At 40.3% G+C, this 18,924-nt stretch overlaps 2 long non-coding RNA genes across 2 annotated transcripts in view; one reads left to right on the top strand and one right to left on the bottom strand.

Annotated features, from left to right (window-relative positions):
* Positions 1-14,217, bottom strand: part of LOC311443529 — a 65,568-nt gene extending 51,351 nt beyond the window's left edge. The window contains exon 1 of the long non-coding RNA XR_014697314.1: positions 13,774-14,217. This is a non-coding gene — a long non-coding RNA (uncharacterized lncRNA). The remainder of the gene's footprint in view (positions 1-13,773) is intronic.
* LOC311443530 overlaps positions 14,196-18,924 on the top strand; it is a 39,252-nt gene continuing 34,523 nt past the window's right edge. Inside the window, exon 1 of the long non-coding RNA XR_014697315.1 lies at positions 14,196-14,535. This is a non-coding gene — a long non-coding RNA (uncharacterized lncRNA). The remainder of the gene's footprint in view (positions 14,536-18,924) is intronic.

Raw genomic sequence — 18,924 nt, 5'->3', positions numbered from 1 at the left:
TTAAATGCATTTCAGAAGCCAGCTGATGGCACGATTTGCTACTGATGAGCAGTATGGACACCTGGAGTCTCAGAGGGCCAAGACAAGGCAGTCGCTCTGTGCAAGGCACTGCTCAAGATCAAGGTAAGAACAGAATGCAGGTTTGTAACCGATCATAGCATCCTCCCATCCTCCCTTCTTAGAGCTAGCAGAGTAGATAGCACACCAAATTCTAAGGTAACACATGGATATAAATTGCACACTGGAAAATGAGTATGTGCAAGATTAAACGATGGGCAGACAGGCAGAAAACATACTTGCTCTGTCCTCTGTCTGTACTAGGTAATCTTTGGCTCCACGCTTGTCCTTGTACACTATTTAAAAGAGCATGTGTAAATCGTACTGTTCTGGCAGCTTTGAGGACAACATGAAGGTAGAGATATCAAACTTGAAATTCTTATATATAGACTGGTCAAAACTGGTATTTCCCTCTTGCCTAACACAAAATATGCTTTCAATAATGTTATTTCTTTGCAAGTCATTCATTACTGCAAGGCAGATCACCTGCACACTCAGACCTGTGGGAGTGAATGTGGATGAGAGCTGCAAGGATTATTGGAAATCCATGATGTGGCTTACTCCAGCAAAATCCTATCGCTGATCACACCACCAAGAATTGAACGTAACCTGCACATTACAGCAGTGTAATAGAATTAATCCTTTTGATACTGGAGTCTTCTGCAGTCTTGGTTTTAAAAACAAAAGTTAGCTGCTCTGTAACCAAATTAAAGATAAAGCATTCCTTAATGTCAGAATACCGCATTAGAATATTAATGCATCTAAAAAGGTGATTAGCTGTTGCTAGTCTTATTGTCTTAATATCATCCCTCTTTCAAAGTGCATTCATGGCAGCCTTGCTGGAACAGCTAGACTTGAAAAATGTCTCAATTTTGTATGTGTCAATGTGGCTGGCAAACAGATAACCCAGTTTAGACCAACTGTCACAAGCATTAAACCTTCATTATGACTTTTCTTCCTCAAAAACTATTTTGAAATCAGCAGCCATTAGGAAGCAATATAATTGTAAAAGATAGCAGGCTATTGCTAATGACCAGAGCTGTTAATTCAAGCACTGCAGCACAGACACCAAGCACTTTTTGTGCCAGAAGCTGCTTCCCCCAGTGAGTCACACTTAGTGACGCCACCAACCAATTTACCTAAAAAACCCTCCAAGGAACTCGGACAGGAATGGTTCTCCTTCAGCTTGTGTGAATCACATGTAGCTGGGACAGTAGATAGGGAATTTACTCTTGTCATTATCAATGAAAGAACTGTATGTGAAAGCAACTGCTGCAACTTAAACATTCATTTGTGTCACGCAAGGCTGTAGTGAGCTGGCTGCAGCAGATAAATTGGCACCCAAATTGCCTTCAGCCAGCAACACCACTAAATTATGGAATGTATTTAGGCAGGTAAGGTCAACTAGAGGACTGTGATCACTTTTCTTTATAGACAATTACAGTAATAAGCAAATAGGATGACTCATTCTTCAATATAAATAGTAGCAAGCATTCCCAAAGCCCAATTCTGAACAACTACAAACTCACGACTGGAAGTTGCCTAGCCTCTCAGAAAAGAAACTCAATAGCTTCTACAACTGGGCTCTAACATCTTAGCTCCAGGTTCACGGGTGCCAGAGGGAGGAATTCCCAGCCTGTCTCCAGCAGTGCTTGCAGTTTTTGGGCTGGGAACCAGATTGTATGTGAGGGCCTAATACATACCAGCTTCTATTACTTTTATCAAATAACTGTTTGCTTAAAAGATTACTTGAAAGATTTGAAGGTAACCAACACTATTCCCTCCATTTCTTCACATTGCCAATAAGATGAGTTTGTGGCTTTGGTTGCCATATATTTTTATCCATTAGCTTTGGAAGGGATCTCATAACCATATAATTTTTGTCATTTTAGAAATATTAACATGAGTTCATGCAGTTAAAGTGATACATGCTGATTGAATCACTTTGAATTCATGGGCTCATATGGCTAAGACTTTTCTTGTAACCCTCTTACCACGATTTCTCGGCCTTTATTTCTACTCTGATTTCATGATTTTTTTTTGTTGTGGGAGGCTAATATTATGCATATTTCTTTAAATAAATGTGAATCAATGCAAAGTGCCATTATATTGCTTCTGCCTCAAAATCTATTTTCCAGACATCACATGATATCATCTAAGACATGAGTCATATAGGTATTGTAAGGTTTCTTAAACGATGTTGTAGTAAGACAGCAGAGACTTCATGTTCAGCTGCTGCTTCTAAATCTATGCTTACAAAGTGAGACATTTGTGTAAGCAAATAAGCATGCATTCTTACAAACTGAATATTCTGTAGAAGACTACTACAGTAGTCTTTTGCAAGCACAATCTACAGTTTTAAATCATTAGAGAACAGTTGAAAATCTGTCTCTAGAGAGACTACACTGACCCCCTTACAAGGAAAAGGATTAACATTTTTTCAGTATGAAACTCCAAAATCGTATAAAACTGTTTAACATAAGCTGGAACAGTTCACAGGTGGTCATCTCCTGGTCACATCTAGGCTTCTCCTCAAGGCACAGCTAACAACACTGGATCTTGTTTCTGAGGGCCTTATCTGGTTGAATTTTGGCTGTCTTCAGGAATGAAGATGACACACAGCTTACATTATAATAAATATACAACACTGCTTCCTATCATTACTGAGGTTTTCTAAGACAGGATGACTTGACTTGTCTTCAAGCAGTGAAGGGTCTTCCAGCATCCAACTGTTTTTTGTTGGAAGACTTCACTTAACACCCACTGGTTTCAGGCCTGAAACTTTCTCTAGATATGTTCTATGGACCCAGTTTGCTTTTCTGCCCTTTTTTCTGTACTTCTGCCTATGACCATCAACTATGCCACTCGACCAAGATAGAGTTTCACAAAGTTAGCATGAGATTTTTTATTCATTTATTTTTAAGTTTGATTGACTTTAATGCGAGCTAACCTGGTTCCTGCCCTTGATAATGCCATGCCAGTGGCAGCTTTAGTCTTGGCTTCACGATGGATTAGTTTTAAATGAAAAAACTTCCTGCTTCTTAAAATTGGTTGCAGACCAAATGGGGTGTAAGGATTTTTCCTTAGATAATTACAAGTAAAACAAGTGCATATGGGAGTTACTGCCTTAGACTACACAGCACCTTACAGGTACAAGGAACTTAGAGCAGTACTTTTCATTCTGATGTGTTCAGTTACACAGCAGATTAATGTGGTGTGGATGACCCACCTCTCAAAAGCACATTATTTTTTCCTAAAGCTGGAAGAGAGGATATGCTTTCAAGCTGTCAGACTGTTGAAAATTCTTGCACAAACGTATACTTCTTCCTGTGGATACGGGTCTTTTCTGTACGTTCTCTTAGAAGTCTGCCTGCTGATTTAGCCATGGAAGCCCCCAGCTGGAACCCAGAGCATATACTTTTCCTGTTATCCTCAGATAGTGAAACCCCCTCTCAAATCCATTGCATATACATAGCAGGCAATAAGAAAGCAATCACTTTTTGTTATCTCCATTCCACAGATAATGCTTTTAATACACACTAATATGCTTACGCTTTAAGCTCATTTTTTTTTTTTTTATCACCATAGAGCACCCCACACACTGCATATTGTCTTTTTAAGGACACCTTCAAATACAAGCACTTATAAGCAAAGCTTGCTTTCCAGCATTTTTGGAAGCTCAGCAGGAACACATGGAGAAATTTTGCTTCTTGAAGGTCAAATCACTACAAGAATTTTAGGCAACTCTGTTTTCCTGCTACCTCATATAGATGGCATCTTGGGGAAATAATTCTGTGAAGAAACAGGATTACAAGAGGAACACCCAAACAGGTTGGTCCATGCATTCTCAGTGATGTTATTTTTACTACCTTACTCCAAGCCATTCCTCATGCCAAAATACATTTAAGAAAAACAGCTTTGTTAATCTGACAGCATATACATGAAAACTATATTTTGCCTTGTGCCACAGGCAAAAACCATGTCTGTTTTGCTGCTGAGCAGTCACTTTTGCATTTGTTAAATTACCTGCAGCTTCAGCAGGATATAGACATTAAATTATTTTCTTGTCCTTGTTTGTCTTATCTGTAATGCAGGAAATAGCTGTAAAGAGAACGGGTGTCTAAGACAATATTTTTGATCTTGTGCCTCTAATTTGGATAAAGTACACTTGATTTCTCAACAGTTCCAACCCTTGTACATCATTTTAAAATATAGTACCTGAAAAGATAATTAATTGAATACCACATTTTAAACATGAAAGCTGTTCACGTCAAATATGTGCTTAAGAGTCCTGTAAGTAAGCAGTTTCCTTAAACTTATTTCTATACTATAGATTCAAATATGATGATTACTGGGTAGGAAGATGTTCCACTGCACATTGGGAAGAAATTGCTAGCATGAAGGCAAGGCTTAGTAACAGTGATATTCATTTTCAGAGAGGGACTGTAGAAGAAAAGTAAAGAGGCAGAGAAGGAGAAACCAAGTGAGCCTGCTTTCAGTTGATTGCTAGATGCTAGAAAACCAAATAAGGGATGAGATCACAGAACTAGGAATAAATATGAACTGTTAAGAAATGAGTCTACGTAAATACTAAATCTTGTTTGACAGACTTAGTGAAATTTATTTAAGGGCTAATGTAAAGAACACAAGAAGGAAAAGCAGGAAGTAACGTAATCCACATTTGTGGAGAGGCACCTGCTGTCTTGAAGCCTAGTAGACTTGTAAGTGAAGGAAGTAACAGTAACAATACTGAGCAAATAACATTAAATAGTGAAAGAGGAGTTGTAGGAAGAGCATGGAAAAGCTCATCAGATCTGTATCACAACAGTCCTGAGCTTTCACATCATGACTCTGAAGAAAACAGCCATCAGGTATACTTTATATTAATCTCTGTGGCCTTGAAGGGTTAGGTTGTTGTACCTGCTATTGAGGAAGTCACAGCATCTTAAATTAGGATCAAGAACAGATTGCCAGTATGTTTCTCTGCTATTGTCAATGACCTAGAAGAGCCACTTAAATACTGCAGACAAGTTTCTTCAGGCCTTTACTCACCAGCACAGAAAGGCCAAGGACTGTTATTGCTGCAGCACATCTGAAAAGAATTATTTCCACCCAGAGCTGAGAGGAAAGTGACCTGCATTGCTGTTAGCCAGCTGGCATCTGAGCAGAACTTTCTTTTTGATTGTCCTTGGTTAAGACCTTATATCTACTTTTACTGAAGTTAAGATTAAACTACAAAATTAGGAAGGGCTGATGGATAAGTTCAAATTAATTTGAGGCCAAAGAACAGCTACAAGTACATGGTGCAGATTTTGAGTATTGCCCGTCTAAAATGTTATTTCCACATTCTGGTTTCCTACCTCCAGAATACTGCTTTATCATGTTTGGATTCTCCACATCTGAAGCTGTTCACAAAAAAGGGTCCAGCCATGGAGTCAACTCTCCCTGATGATCCTCAACATCATGAAGGGCTCAGGCTCCACTGTGAAATCCATGAAGCCAATTCCGTTTTCATACCCATGGGTACAGAATTCCCATTGGAGAAGCGTGTAGCTTTCCTCTTCAAATAAGTATTACTTCCATTTATTAGCTGCAAAGCAACAGAACCAGTACCTTTTAGTTCACATTAAGCTCCTACCTTGGACTACACAGAGCCTGGTGCTTTTACCCTGAGTATGTAACAAGCCAGAACGAAGCTTCCCTTGAAATCCTACTCCCATGCTTACAACAAGCCAAACTGCATGTATGATGACCAGAGCTTTCTCTAAAATACCAGATTTTAGTGCCTCCTTGAAAATTATGCTAGTGTACTAAACAGCTGGTACGACAGGAAGTAAATAAGCATGGCCAAGCAGTAATTAGTCAACCCAAGGCAGCACACGTAGGTTTTACTTGCACAATTTAAGCTTCCTTCTTCACTTTGCAGCTCCCAGATTCAAGTTACATCCCCATGAGATGTGCCTTCAGGGGGTATGTCTCTGAATTAAGCGGGCCCATACATCATATGATGTCAACTGTTATTGACAAACCTGAACACGAAGTTAGTCAGGTACCAACCTCCCCCAGCACAGTTATGGCAGGATCTGGCAGTACAGGTTGAAGAGATCAGCAGGGGAAAAAAAGACAGCAAATGCAAAATATTGCCAGAAAGCTCTGTACTTACTGAGGGCCTGACTTGCAATAGGGATCAACTAAATTTAGTGATGGTATTTCTCATGAATTTTCATTTCATCTGATTTCATCTGCAATAAGGTCCTGATGCTGTTCCTAGAGTCTGTGTGAACTGGAAACAGATGAAGCCGCATGATAGCCTAATACATGATCTGCCAGTTCAATGATTTCCCCCCCCCCCCCCCAATAGCTAATGCACAGCAGTTTGTTTTGGCTGAATCCCTAAGATGTTTCAAAAGCCCAATTATATCTTCTAAGTTCAGTAAGCACTTATTTTTAAGAGCACACATGATTCAGTGTATGCTTCAATTCAATGTCCCTTGTAATGTTTTGATGTTTGTTATAAAAATTGTTAATGATTCACTTGCACGTATTTCTCATTTGTTTGAGAGAGAATCATTTAAAGTGGCTATTTTAAGGGTCATTAAGTGGGACATCTTCAGTGTGAACACTCAAATGATAAATGGAAGCATTTAATAACTGTACTCTACTATTTTACTGTGTCTCAGCTGCATAAACTCAGATCACTATCCTACAACTTTTTTCTAAAAGACAGCACTGAAACTAAGTAATGAAATGCAGCAGTAATTGATTAGCTAACACAGGTGACATTTTAAAGAGAATATACTTGAAAGCAAAATTCCAGCATATCTAAAGTGCTGGAAGTCCACTAAAACTATGTGGGAAGAAGAATACAAAAGAAAAGACTCTTCCACCCTCAGGCCTCAGTTTCACAACAGAAATGCAACTGCTGTCAAGATATAGCCTTGCAAGACTTCAGGCAAGACTGATCTCACACAGAATCACGGAATTTCTAGGTTGGAAGAGACCTCAAGATCATCGAGTCCAACCTCTGACCTAACGCTAGCAGTCCCCACTAAACCATATCCCTAAGCTCTACATCTAAACGTCTTTTGAAGACTTCCAGGGATGGTGACTCCACCACTTCCCTGGGCAGCCTGTTCCAATGCCTCACAACCCTTTCAGTAAAGAAGTTCATCCTCATGAACGATAAAACTATGGATTATATCAGTATGCACACCAGACCAACTCAGGAATTGCTACTGCTGTTCATGGGACCCACGCACGGTAGCACAAGGACCCTATAACAGTAAGCCTGGGTAATAATCACAGCTTCATGCTAGCAGCCATTATCAGCTCTATAGAGGCTTGAAGGCTTCAACTATATATGTATATATTTTTTTTATTAAGTTTGTCTTATCAATTGATTCTGAGCAACTATTTGTAAATTTAAGTTACCAGACAGATTAATCGTTTCTCTATGGGTTCTGATGAGTTTAACAGACCTATTTTTCCCTCCTATGAAACATTTGCCAAACTATTTTGAATGACAGCAATTTTTTGTAAGTGCTGACAGTTGCAGACAATGTAAGAACAAACAATTCACCATCTCATTGTTTCCAACTGTTTACCTACTTCTACCAGTATCTAGCAGTATCCCATATAAGGGTTAAACCTTCATTCTCAGACCTGAAACTTGGCTGCTAAGTATAGGCTTGAGCCTAATCCAAGCTCTTTCTTCAAAAATGTTAGTTTATACAGCTGACTGTGCTAAGTGGGGATGGAAAGTTGTTATTGCTGAAGAAGTTCCTATTTTAAAGCATCCTTACCAGCTATTTATTTGTCACATGGCTGGTCATAGCTAAAAATACTAGTTTTTTTGTTTTTCTTAGTTTTGCTTTCTCTCCAGAGAGGTAGTGGAGAACGGTGAAATACTTAGGTGTTTTCACAGCTGACATTCTTTATGTCCATCGACACATTTGTCTAGGAATAAGGTTGAGCAAAGAAACATGGGCAAGAATAATCCCTGAAGCTTAAGCTGAAGATAAAACCAACTCCTAGCTTGTCAGTAAAGGTCTGCTGGAACACCAAAGAGATAATGTCCCCTTAGAAAGGGGACACACACCCACATCACCTGGTGCAGCAGTCCTATGGCTGCCGCTTTCCTTCTCCTCCACTAGGATGTAACTTGATGTGGCCTCACCAGTCCTTCACAGCATGACTCATCTCCAGCTGTAAATACTCAGCTCTTCACTCACACTGGTTATACCTCTCACAGATTTAAGATGCAAAGGAAGCAAAGCTAAGATTTGCTGCCAGATCAGGATTTCATACCCTGCAAATATTTGGAAATGCTCCTACTCATTTTCTTCAGTTCTGTTCCAAGAACTGATGAAGGTGGTGTAAGTAGCTACCTTGATACACATTAATTGAGGCCAAATAAAGAACAAGTGATCTTGTGCTCTTCGATTTACTGTATTTGTCCATGACAGGCTCCCCTACCTTTGAAGGATGCACTGCTTCAGCCTCTTCCTGGTCACAGTGACTATTTCCCTGTGCACTAAGGAATGACAATGCATACACAAAGCTGGGAGAACCGAAGGCAAGTTCAGTGATTTCTGCATCACTTTTGGTAGCATTGGGACTACAGGTATATAACTGTAACCCAAATGTGGACCTATTTTTCTATAAGAAAACATTCATCCCCTATTTTACAGCTAACAACGTTTCACTGCTGATAAATATGTTTCAAGTTCAGCTTCCTCTTTACTTCCATAATTTTAAAACAAAGATGGAAAGAGTAAGAACAGGTACAAGTTATTCCTGTTAAAATCTTTTAGAGGTATTTTAATCTTAAGATCTTTTCTCTATTTTATCCTCGCAGAATATTTCCTTATGCTAATTACTTTTGTTCAGTTGGCTTTCGTGGGAGCAAATAAATCTTGTGAAGATTAGTGAATAATTGATACTGTTACAGTCCAGAGCAAAATGATGAGATATCTTATTTTACCAACTGCTTGTGAACGGACAGACCAGCAGAACTGTTATGTTCACTTCAGTGCATAAAGGTGTCATTGGAACACACACATTTCTGAAGACAAACTCAAAGTTAGTTCTCTATAATTCAGGAATTTTAAGCCAAGAAAGTAATGATTACATGAGCCAATAAAATAATGATTACAACTAATCAACACAGAGATGCTAAAGTTCTCAAATATTATTCATGAGAATGCAGAACACATCAGCAACTTTTACCTGGCACAGGATTCAGAACATGCTAGACGTCAGGAAATGAGTTTGACTAGCTTCATTGTGCCAGAAAAACTCAGTATTTTCCAGCAAAATTATCACTAATACACTCACCAGTTTTGATGCAGTTGAAGAAAATTTTCCCCAACAGCTATTTACAGATGCCCTTTCTCTAACAAGTATTTGTTTCATTACACTGGTAATGCTTATGAATAAACCATGTTTCTTATCTCCTTAGTTAAGCACATTTTAGATGGAGCCCTTTGGAGAACATCATTTGTTTAGACAGAATCTAAGAATATCAGATGGTGGTTTCAGAAGTATCCTCAGGAGTTATCCAGGTCCACTGTTGCCTGCAGTCTTGCAAGGACTTCCTCTGCAAGGACAGCATATTTATTATTCCAATTCACAGTAAAAATTCCATTGATTATGAAATTGTATAGCTTGTATTAAACAAGCAATGAACAACTTCTAAATGGCCATGGAAGATCCAAACTAAGACTGAATGATAGATAAGAAAAGCTGTGTCTTTATCCTCTCTAAAATGAGATTGTTTCTACACAAGGTAGAAAAGATTGTACCACAGGTCTTCAACAGATGAATTAAAAGTTATCTAATGATAATTGTTTTCATAGCTCCAGATTTAAGTAAAGGACACTGACTAGTCCTACGAAACTTGCTTTGGGCAGTCAGGTGTTGTTTCTTCAAATATAAGAGTTGCCTGAACTACTTTACCCACCATGTCTCCAGGATATCAGCATTCTTTTGAAGCCATTAAGATGAACTTGCTATTTTTAGCTGTTCAGAAAGTATATTCTGCCAGAATTACCTTAACATTTAAGCAGCAAGCAGTTAAAGGAGCTGAAACTGCATTTGTTAAAACGTAAAACCTGACAGTTCAAATGTCAGTTGGTTATAGTGACAAGCTGATGATTTTGACAAGTCCTCTCAATCTCTCATACAATTTTTGCTTTCAGAGTGGAAATGTGTAATACACAGATCCAGAAATAACACCAGCTAAAAAGGGGCCAATTGAGACAAGTTTCCAGTCCAAAAGCAGCTTTGAAATGAGCAATGAATGATTAAATAAACGAACCAAAAATGAGAATAGAGTCACTAGTGTACAAGGAATGTAAACATGAAGTGTATTTTTAAACTTTTTTCCATCCCCAAAATGGTGCAACACCTTAAATAAGGCAAATGTTTGCTCTGGAACAGAAAGACAGATGTTTGTAAGCACCATCTTGGTTTGATTTTTTCGCTCTTTAATTGATATACAAACATATGTACTTTGACAAAATTCTGTGTTAGTCTAATCTGCTCAGTAAACCAGTAATTATCAATTAGTACCTGATTTTGGGAGTTAGAATGTATTGCTAGGTATAGACATGGATACACACTTCCATTTCATATGGAAAAAATACTCAAGTTCCCACCTCATGGAGACGTGACTAATTAACCTCAGAATTGCACCCAAGTATAACTCAGCAAATGAAAAATGCATTCTCAACTCCCTTGACAGCTATTTCACTACTGAGGCTAAAGGAAGAGCTAGGTCATACAAATCTTTTAGATTGTCACATATTTAGATCAAAGACTCCTTTTTGTTTGTGTGGTTGGGTACCCAACAAGTCTACAATTTCATTTGAGGCATTTGGATATGAAACTAACGAAAATATTGCTACTTAGCAAAAATATAGCTAATTAGCAACTTTGTTTAGAAGTTGCTCAAAAAGATGTTTAGTCCTGGCCAACAGTCTTCCTGTTTCCATACAGCAGAGATAACATTCACACTTTGGTACATAGTGCTAGTTCAAGGCAGCAATTTTAAGTGTTAGAAATTTAAATATTTTGTAAGCCATTAGGGGAAAACAGAAAAATCTTTTGAAGTTAAATTTCAAAAGGCAAAATGTTCCCCTGGAAAGCCTCTTCAAAACTTGTTCCACATTTTCAAAATACAGTTCCTTCCACCTCTGGAGGTGTCACTGCAACTGCATACTCCAGTCACTAAAATGCACAATCACCCTGAAGAGATGTATATTCATACTGACTTTTAACTGAGGAAATACAGCAATTAGATCACGTTGCTACCCAATCCACTTACCTCCTCTACATATACAAACACTCTAACACTTAGTTAAACGTCATCATTTCCCTGTAAGCTACAGATTTCATACATACCAAGTAAATGCCTTTTGTGTCCAAATTTCATAGTGATTTTTATGGTTTTAGCGTCCCCTCTTGCTACCCTAACACCCCACCCCCAAAAGCTGCAAGTGGGGAAAAAATAATGGCTGTATTGGGTCAGATCAAAGGTCCAGTGAGCCCAATAACCTGGAAAGAGTGTAACAGGCCTGCATGTAAAGAGATCCCTAAAGAATATTCATCATAAACTTGCAATTTTTCCTGAGGCCTTTTAACTCTGTTAATAAGACATCCTGCCTTTTGACAGCTTAGCTTCTATTCCTAATTGCCTTACCAAGCAAGCCAACTGCTTCCAGCATCTATATAGGGCATCCATATACCCTAATTGGGTTCTTCATGCTATTGTCTTAGAAATACTGCCAACTTAAACTGTTCCTGTTCTCAGCTGTCTCCCTGTTGATCCTTCTACTCTGCCAGCAAAACTGATGTGCCAAACTTGTGATGAAAGAGACTGGGGAACTGACCCATCTTAAAATAATGCTACAAATAAATGCTTGAGTGATTTTAGATAGCCATAGTTTGTTCCAAAGGACTCCTTCACTGCTATCCACAGGTGGTGACAAGTAGCAGGTGTTCAAAGGTAAAACACTTCTCTAGAAGAAAGATGAAGAGCAAGTCAGTAGCTCTGTCTGCACTGAGCCAATACAGCACATAGGATTAGAGCTCAGGAATTCTGAGCTAAAAAGAATAGTAAAAATCCCATACTTAGTAACCAAAGTAGAGGTAAAAAGAGTAACAGAAATGTTCAGAAATAGTATCAAGAATACGGTTAAATATAACAGCAAAGTCAATAAAATACCTTGGACTTTGAGGCTGGGAATGTATTTTCATTATAGGCCTGGCACAGTGAGAAACCTGAATCACAACTGAGTCCCAACTGGTACCACAACACAAATGGAAATAGCATAGTAAGAAGGACTGACCCCTCCCAATACATTTTCAAAAATAGCACATCCTCAGTAGAATAAAGGAAATCACCATGAGCTTTCTTAAACATTTTGAAACATCTGCAGGCAAAGGATTAATTTCACATTTAGCAACTAAAAGCATCCTTTCCTTTGTTCCAGCCGCTGAGCTTTATGGTTTGAAATCCATCTGAAGAAGCCCTGAGAAGCACGCATTACTACAGTGAATGCTCAAAAAGACTTGAAAGAAGAGTAATTACATATGCACCATATGTAAAACACCAGAGGAAGTGCAGCATTAGTATGGTCACTGAAACAGTCTTTCCCAGGAAAACCAGTTACATTAAGCCATTTGCAACCTCCTCAGGACTTCAGGACTTTAATAAATTAAACGTTCTGCAATTGCGCATGAAAGATTTGACTCACTGAAAGTCTGTCATATTCTTTTAAATTGTATCTTTTGTAGGTCAGCTGGAATAAAGATTAACACCAAGCTCCATAAATCACATGCTTTTAGTAGTTGTGTCTGCAGCTAGTGACTATACTTCTGTACCTCAAACACAGACAGAGGCTTCCTTCTCCTGTCTGCTAGCTAGACAATTACACTGTGAAAGTAAAGTACTGACACATGCAGACACAAGAACTGCCCATGGAAGCAGTCCATAAGATAAATCACTGATACTTGTGTATGTCACCTGCATTACAACTGAATAAAAAAAAAAAAAAAAATCAAAGCCTCAACATTTTGTGCTGTTAAATATTTATATACAACATACAGCACCACTAATACAAGAACTGAAAACTTAATTCACTCATGCATTCTGATTTTGAACAAGCTCTCAAAGACCAAGAGAGAGCCTATATGAGTTTAAAGTTACCGATTTGTGTCTATGTTTAAAACTAGCTGGTCAAACAGCGTAAGTAGGCTTGTTCTTTGTAATAAAGAGAGCAACCTCACAGAAATAGGTGCTAGCAAAACCCAAGGAGGAAAAACTTCCCTTATTCCTTTTCTTCACCTTGTCCTTTAGCCAAGTACAAGTAGAGCATACATTTTTAAAAAAGCTAAATCAGGAAGGTTTTGAAAAGGTAACTGTGAGATACTCTCCCCTGCTGGCTAAGGCTCCCTGGCATTGACAAAAAGGGCAGAGGACTGCAGAAAAATGAAGGCAAGATGACTACCACGGGTCAGATAAGTTCAAATCTTGCCCTTGCATTCTATCCATTTGCAGAAACTACTTCATGAAGGCAGCATTAGTGCACCACAAGATCACTACATGCAAATAGCCTCCTTGAAAAGGAAAAATTGTAAGAATAGCAGGAATCTGTCTTCAGTAAAATGGGATTTTAATATCTGGGTATCAAAGCTACCACTGCCTGGGCATACCTGATACTCTGGAGGGGCACAGTGAGATGGGTGGCTGGCCCTGCCGCGCTGACAGGACGCCCAGCCTGAGGGGACAGAAAGGCCCAACAGCTTCTCCACAGCTTCCTGCCAGAGGAAGAGGTCTCCTCCCTAGATGGATCCACAGCCAGGGGAGAGATCCGAGGGCAAAGAAGAAAATCAGCCCACAGGTGAGAGCTTAAAGGAACTGTACTGCGGGCAGTACATAGCTGAACTAGAGATCCCCGCTACCACCTCACGGCTCAGGGGGGAGCTGGTGGTCTACGGCTAGCGCTTAAATGAAAACCAGGCGTAGAGGGCGGGTGTGGCTCCCAGGTGAGGCCGCTCAGGGCCGTTAAGTCACTGACAGTGGCCTCTCCGACGGTGGCCACAGGCACCGGCCGCCCTAGAGCCGGCTGTCGGGCACAAAATGGCCGCCTGAGGTGACTGAGGGCGGCCGCAGGTTTTGGCGCCCAGAGCGGGATGGAGAGGGGAAAATGGCGGCTGCGCCTCGCAGGAGGGCAGCGGGCAAGCATCGGTTGCTGCTATGGCGATCTCCACACCGCCACAAGCACGGACAAGACCCAGCAATCCATTCCCCTATCCCTAGGGGCCATGTGGCTGCCACCCAGTGTCCCGGCGAGCCCTTCAGTCCCTTGTTCCGGACACAGGTGATGAAACCTGTGGCCATCCCCTCAGTGGTGCCAGGCCTGGGAGGACTTCCAGTAGCACTTCAGCTGAACTGCGATGCCACTTAATACTCAGGTATTAAAATTTTATAAGCTATTCTGTGGGATTTCTGATGAGCAGCTCCAATATAATAGTTCTGAACAGAAGGAAATACCAGCAATTAAATTGTAAGTGGTCAAAAGCAAACAGTCAAACATCAAATCAATAGGTAGTAGGCCTACAGAGTAAAATAGGATGTACCTAGTTGCTTTTCTTATCAATTCAGCAGTTTTTCTGTTCACAGTAGTATTAACAGGAGAGAAACAATTACTGGTTAAAACATGAAGGTTCAGAACTGAGTAAACTTCAAAATGTAATCAGTAAAAGCCCCAACTGAGCCATTGTATTTCATGAATAGCAGTTTAAGCCTATTATTTGGGATTTGTTATTGAAATGGGAAGGAAATTTAAAAATCAATGTAAATGGGCAGAAAAAAATTTGAGTTAGTATGTTGAAAATGTTTTATGAGCTGTATTTAAAGCAGCCATCCCCTCAAAATACCCCCATATATTTACTTTTTGATGCAGCTGTGTTGTAATAGCAACAAATAATTTAATCTACTCTAAAATTTCTCCAATTGAGGCAAAGAGGTTACTTGAATCTCTTAGTCATTAGGATGGAGAGATACTGTTTTGTTGACCCATTTACAAAAATAAAAAGATTAATTTTGCTTTAGATTTTAGGACAAAGATAGGGATGATAATAAGCAGGGGCTTTACTGATACAGGGTCTGATTCATACAGGATCGGATCCTCAGATTGTGTGACAGAAGCCAGTTAAGTCGCCCACCATTTGTGTCTCAGCTTTTCTAGCTGTTGGCACTGAATTCCCCACACATCGATGGGAGCTCCTCGTCTGAGTCACAGGGTAGCCTGGCAGCCATCCTGATTTCGGTGCTGGGGCCGGTCCTCTTTAATATCTTCATCGATGATCTGGACGAGGGCATCGAGTGCACCCTCAGTAAGTTCGCAGATGACACCAAGTTAGGTGCGTGTGTCGATCTGCTTGAGGGTAGGAAAGCTCTGCAGGAGGATCTGGATAGGCTGGACCGATGGGCTGAGGTCAACTGCATGAAGTTTAACAAGGCCAAGTGCCGGGTCCTGCACCTGGGGCGCAATAACCCCAAGCAGAGCTACAGGCTGGGAGAGGAATGGTTGGAAAGCTGCCAGGCAGAGAAGGACCTGGGAGTGATGGTGGACAGTCGGCTGAATATGAGCCAGCAGTGTGCTCAGGTGGCCAAGAAGGCCAACGGCATCCTGGCTTGTATTAGGAACAGCGTGACCAGCAGGGCTAGGGAGGTGATCGTCCCCCTGTACTCAGCTCTGGTGAGGCCGCACCTCGAGTACTGTGTTCAGTTTTGGGCCCCTCGCTACAAGAAGGACATCGAGGTGCTTGAGCGGGTGCAGAGAAGGGCGACGAAGCTGGTGAGGGGCCTGGAGAACAAGTCCTACGAGGAGCGGCTGAGGGAGCTGGGCTTGTTCAGCCTGGAGAAGAGGAGGCTCAGGGGTGACCTTATCGCTCTTTTTAGGTACCTCAAGGGAGGCTGTAGCGAGGTGGGGGTTGGCCTGTTCTCCCACGTTCCTGGTGACAGGACGAGGGGGAATGGGTTTAAGTTGAGCCAGGGGAGTTTTAGGCTAGATGTTAGGAAGAACTTCTTCACTGAAAGGGTTGTGAGGCACTGGAACAGGCTGCCCAGGGAAGTGGTGGAGTCACCATCCTTGGAAGTCTTCAAAAGACGTTTAGATGTAGAGCTTAGGGATATGGTTTAGTGGAGGGCTGTTAGCGTTAGGTTGGAGGTTGGACTCGATGACCTTGAGGTCTCTTCCAACCTAGCAAATTCTGTGATTCTGTGATTTCATCCCACCCACATCTCCACTCAAAATGAGCACTGCCTGAGCAGGCTCCTTTACCAAACAAAGATAGTAAAGCTTTTCTGCCAACACACCATGCATGCCTTTGTAGGCGTGAGGGTTCTCACAGGAAATGCTCTAGCATGGATCTGCGTGCGGTTTTTCATCAAGTTGTCCTTGCAAGGTCCTTAAAGACCTACAGACAGTGTGGTTAAAATTCCGGCAATATGAAACAAAAGGGGTGCGTATAAAATATCCCAGGTCATTAACTTAAAAAGACGATTCTTAACATCCCCACACAAACTTCATGGCTCTGGCTGGGAATGCGTCTCACTGGAAAGTAGCTGTAAGTCCTTCTGTACTTTATGATTTCCTATGCACCTCTTTGGGTGGCCTCATTACAGACCACATCACTTTGTCCCCAGGAGCTGGTGGAATTAACAGAATGCCCTTGTCAGTTTAGCAGAGATGACAGGAACTAAGGAGCTGCAGGACTGTGACAGAGGCAGCTGAGTACAGTGTACAGGCTGCGCTGTCTGTACTCAGCAGCGATACAGAAGCTCTCAATCTCTAGAGTTCTCCTTACAACACCTTTAACCAACAGCCATTGATGTCAATGTTTTCTGTGTAAAAAAATAAAAATAATAAAAAATAAATGTTTGCATGCTCCAGGTCTTTGGTCAAGATGTTTCTAACTGGTATTCCAGAAATAGAACTAGCTTTTATTTACTCTACAGCAGTTCACATTCATTTGCCAAGTGCCATTACATAACAGCAGTTAATTACATTATTTCTTCATTACTAGCTGTGAGCATAGACTGTTTTCACAATGTGCTGAAATGTATTTCTGAAGCTCTTCTCAGTAGCTCCAAAGGGAAGATAAATGAGGACAAGCAGAGTGCCTAGATTAACAACAAATGATAAATCCAGGCCCCTTCATGGATGCCAAATTAAATATCCTGTTGTAGGCCTTGACCTAATTCCAGCTACTTGTGATTTTTCTTGTACTTCTTCATTAAACAGATTTTTAAGAATTGCTGGGTCAGCCATGTGAATAGGTTATATGCATCCTTTAGACATATGTACTTTCAGAAATTATTCTTGCAAGGTATGGATAACTTCAGATGGACTCAGAAGTTCCCACTAATTTTGCTGGGACCAGAATTTCATTATCTATCTTCAGAAAAAGTCTCATGTTGTTAAGAATGGTGTTTTATTTATATTACTTTTAAATACTACAAGCTATAACTGCTTGCAAGCAACTCCAAATCTTACTATCAGGACATGATTCTTAGTTTTTATCTTAAAAAATCTTTGCTTCCTTTTTTTTTTTTTTATTATTTGTTGTTGTTGTTATTCCTACATTTCAACATATTAATGTGTCCAGAAGAAGTGTGTATGGTAGTGGTCAATGTGTCGTGTATGTTGCTAAGTGTTAATTTTGCTGAAATTGTACTGCCATTTAAGCACTTGTAAGTTTCAGCAAATACTTTATTGAATTACTTAAAATTATTTAATTCATTTATTCTTGTCTGGTTTCGCAGCCTTAAAATCTTTTTCAATTTCTTTTTTTAGAGCTCTCATATCTCTCTCATGTTCCCTGTATAACTGATCTCATTGTCCGTAGGAGTCAGTCTCCTGTATTAAAGACTCCTGTCTCCTATCTTGTAGATTCTAAAGCAGCCCTAAACTATGCTGACCTATTTTACCACTGTATCACACAATCAGAGAGATTTGCCAGATGTCTTAGATGATTCATTATTCCCTCAAGGAATTTGACCTATCCTAGAATAAAACTGAGATTGCAGAGCAAGTACCGAATTGTGATTTCAGAGACAATGACTTTACTGGACAGATCCAGTTAGAGTCTTGGAAATTGATTTGTATTCATTCTGATGCGACTGGGGTCAGAATCTGGCTAAAGATATACTCTCGGATAGACCAAAAGTTTTGCCAGCTGATCACTAACCTGGGTGCTGAACTGAGTCCTGTATGTTAAGCTCCTATGCTCTTAAACCAGTTTCGGCCCAGGTTAGCCATAGATACATGTCAGGGGGAGGGGAGATGTTCTCTAGTGCATCTGCTGAACAAAAGGTTATTACTCAAACGTAGTGCCTGTTCTGCTCCTCCAGAAGCAAAATTCTGACCATAAGGGGACATTATCATGAAAGTAAACAGGTCCACATAGTGCTTGTTAAATTACTTAACAATATAGTTCTAAAAAAAGCCCAGGTTACCCATATTAGCATTGCTTTTTGCATGCTCTTTACACTTAGGTTAGGATCTTCCAGGATCCTGTCCCATCTTCCCTCTGCTCTGTTCCCAGTTTACAAGCACATGGTGTTGCACCACACTATAGTTTACTTCTTTCTCTATTGTAGGCCATATCTTTTTTCTTTGTCTGGTCCCCCAGCTGTTTTTACCACATTCACAAGCAGTTCCTTTCTCTGCTTTGACCCTCACAGAGCTTCCTACTGACCATTGCAGGCCTGTGGCCCTTGAATGCCAGCAGTGCCACCCAGTCACTTTCTTTGTTCCGCTTAGCTGTGTTTTTAAGGACCTTTGGTTGCTCACA

The sequence above is a fragment of the Aythya ferina genome (assembly GCF_964211825.1).
Source record: "Aythya ferina genome assembly, chromosome: 12".
Lineage (NCBI taxonomy): Eukaryota > Metazoa > Chordata > Aves > Anseriformes > Anatidae > Aythya > Aythya ferina.
Note: the sequence above shows the minus strand (reverse complement) of the source record. Positions and strands in the feature narration are given on the sequence as shown.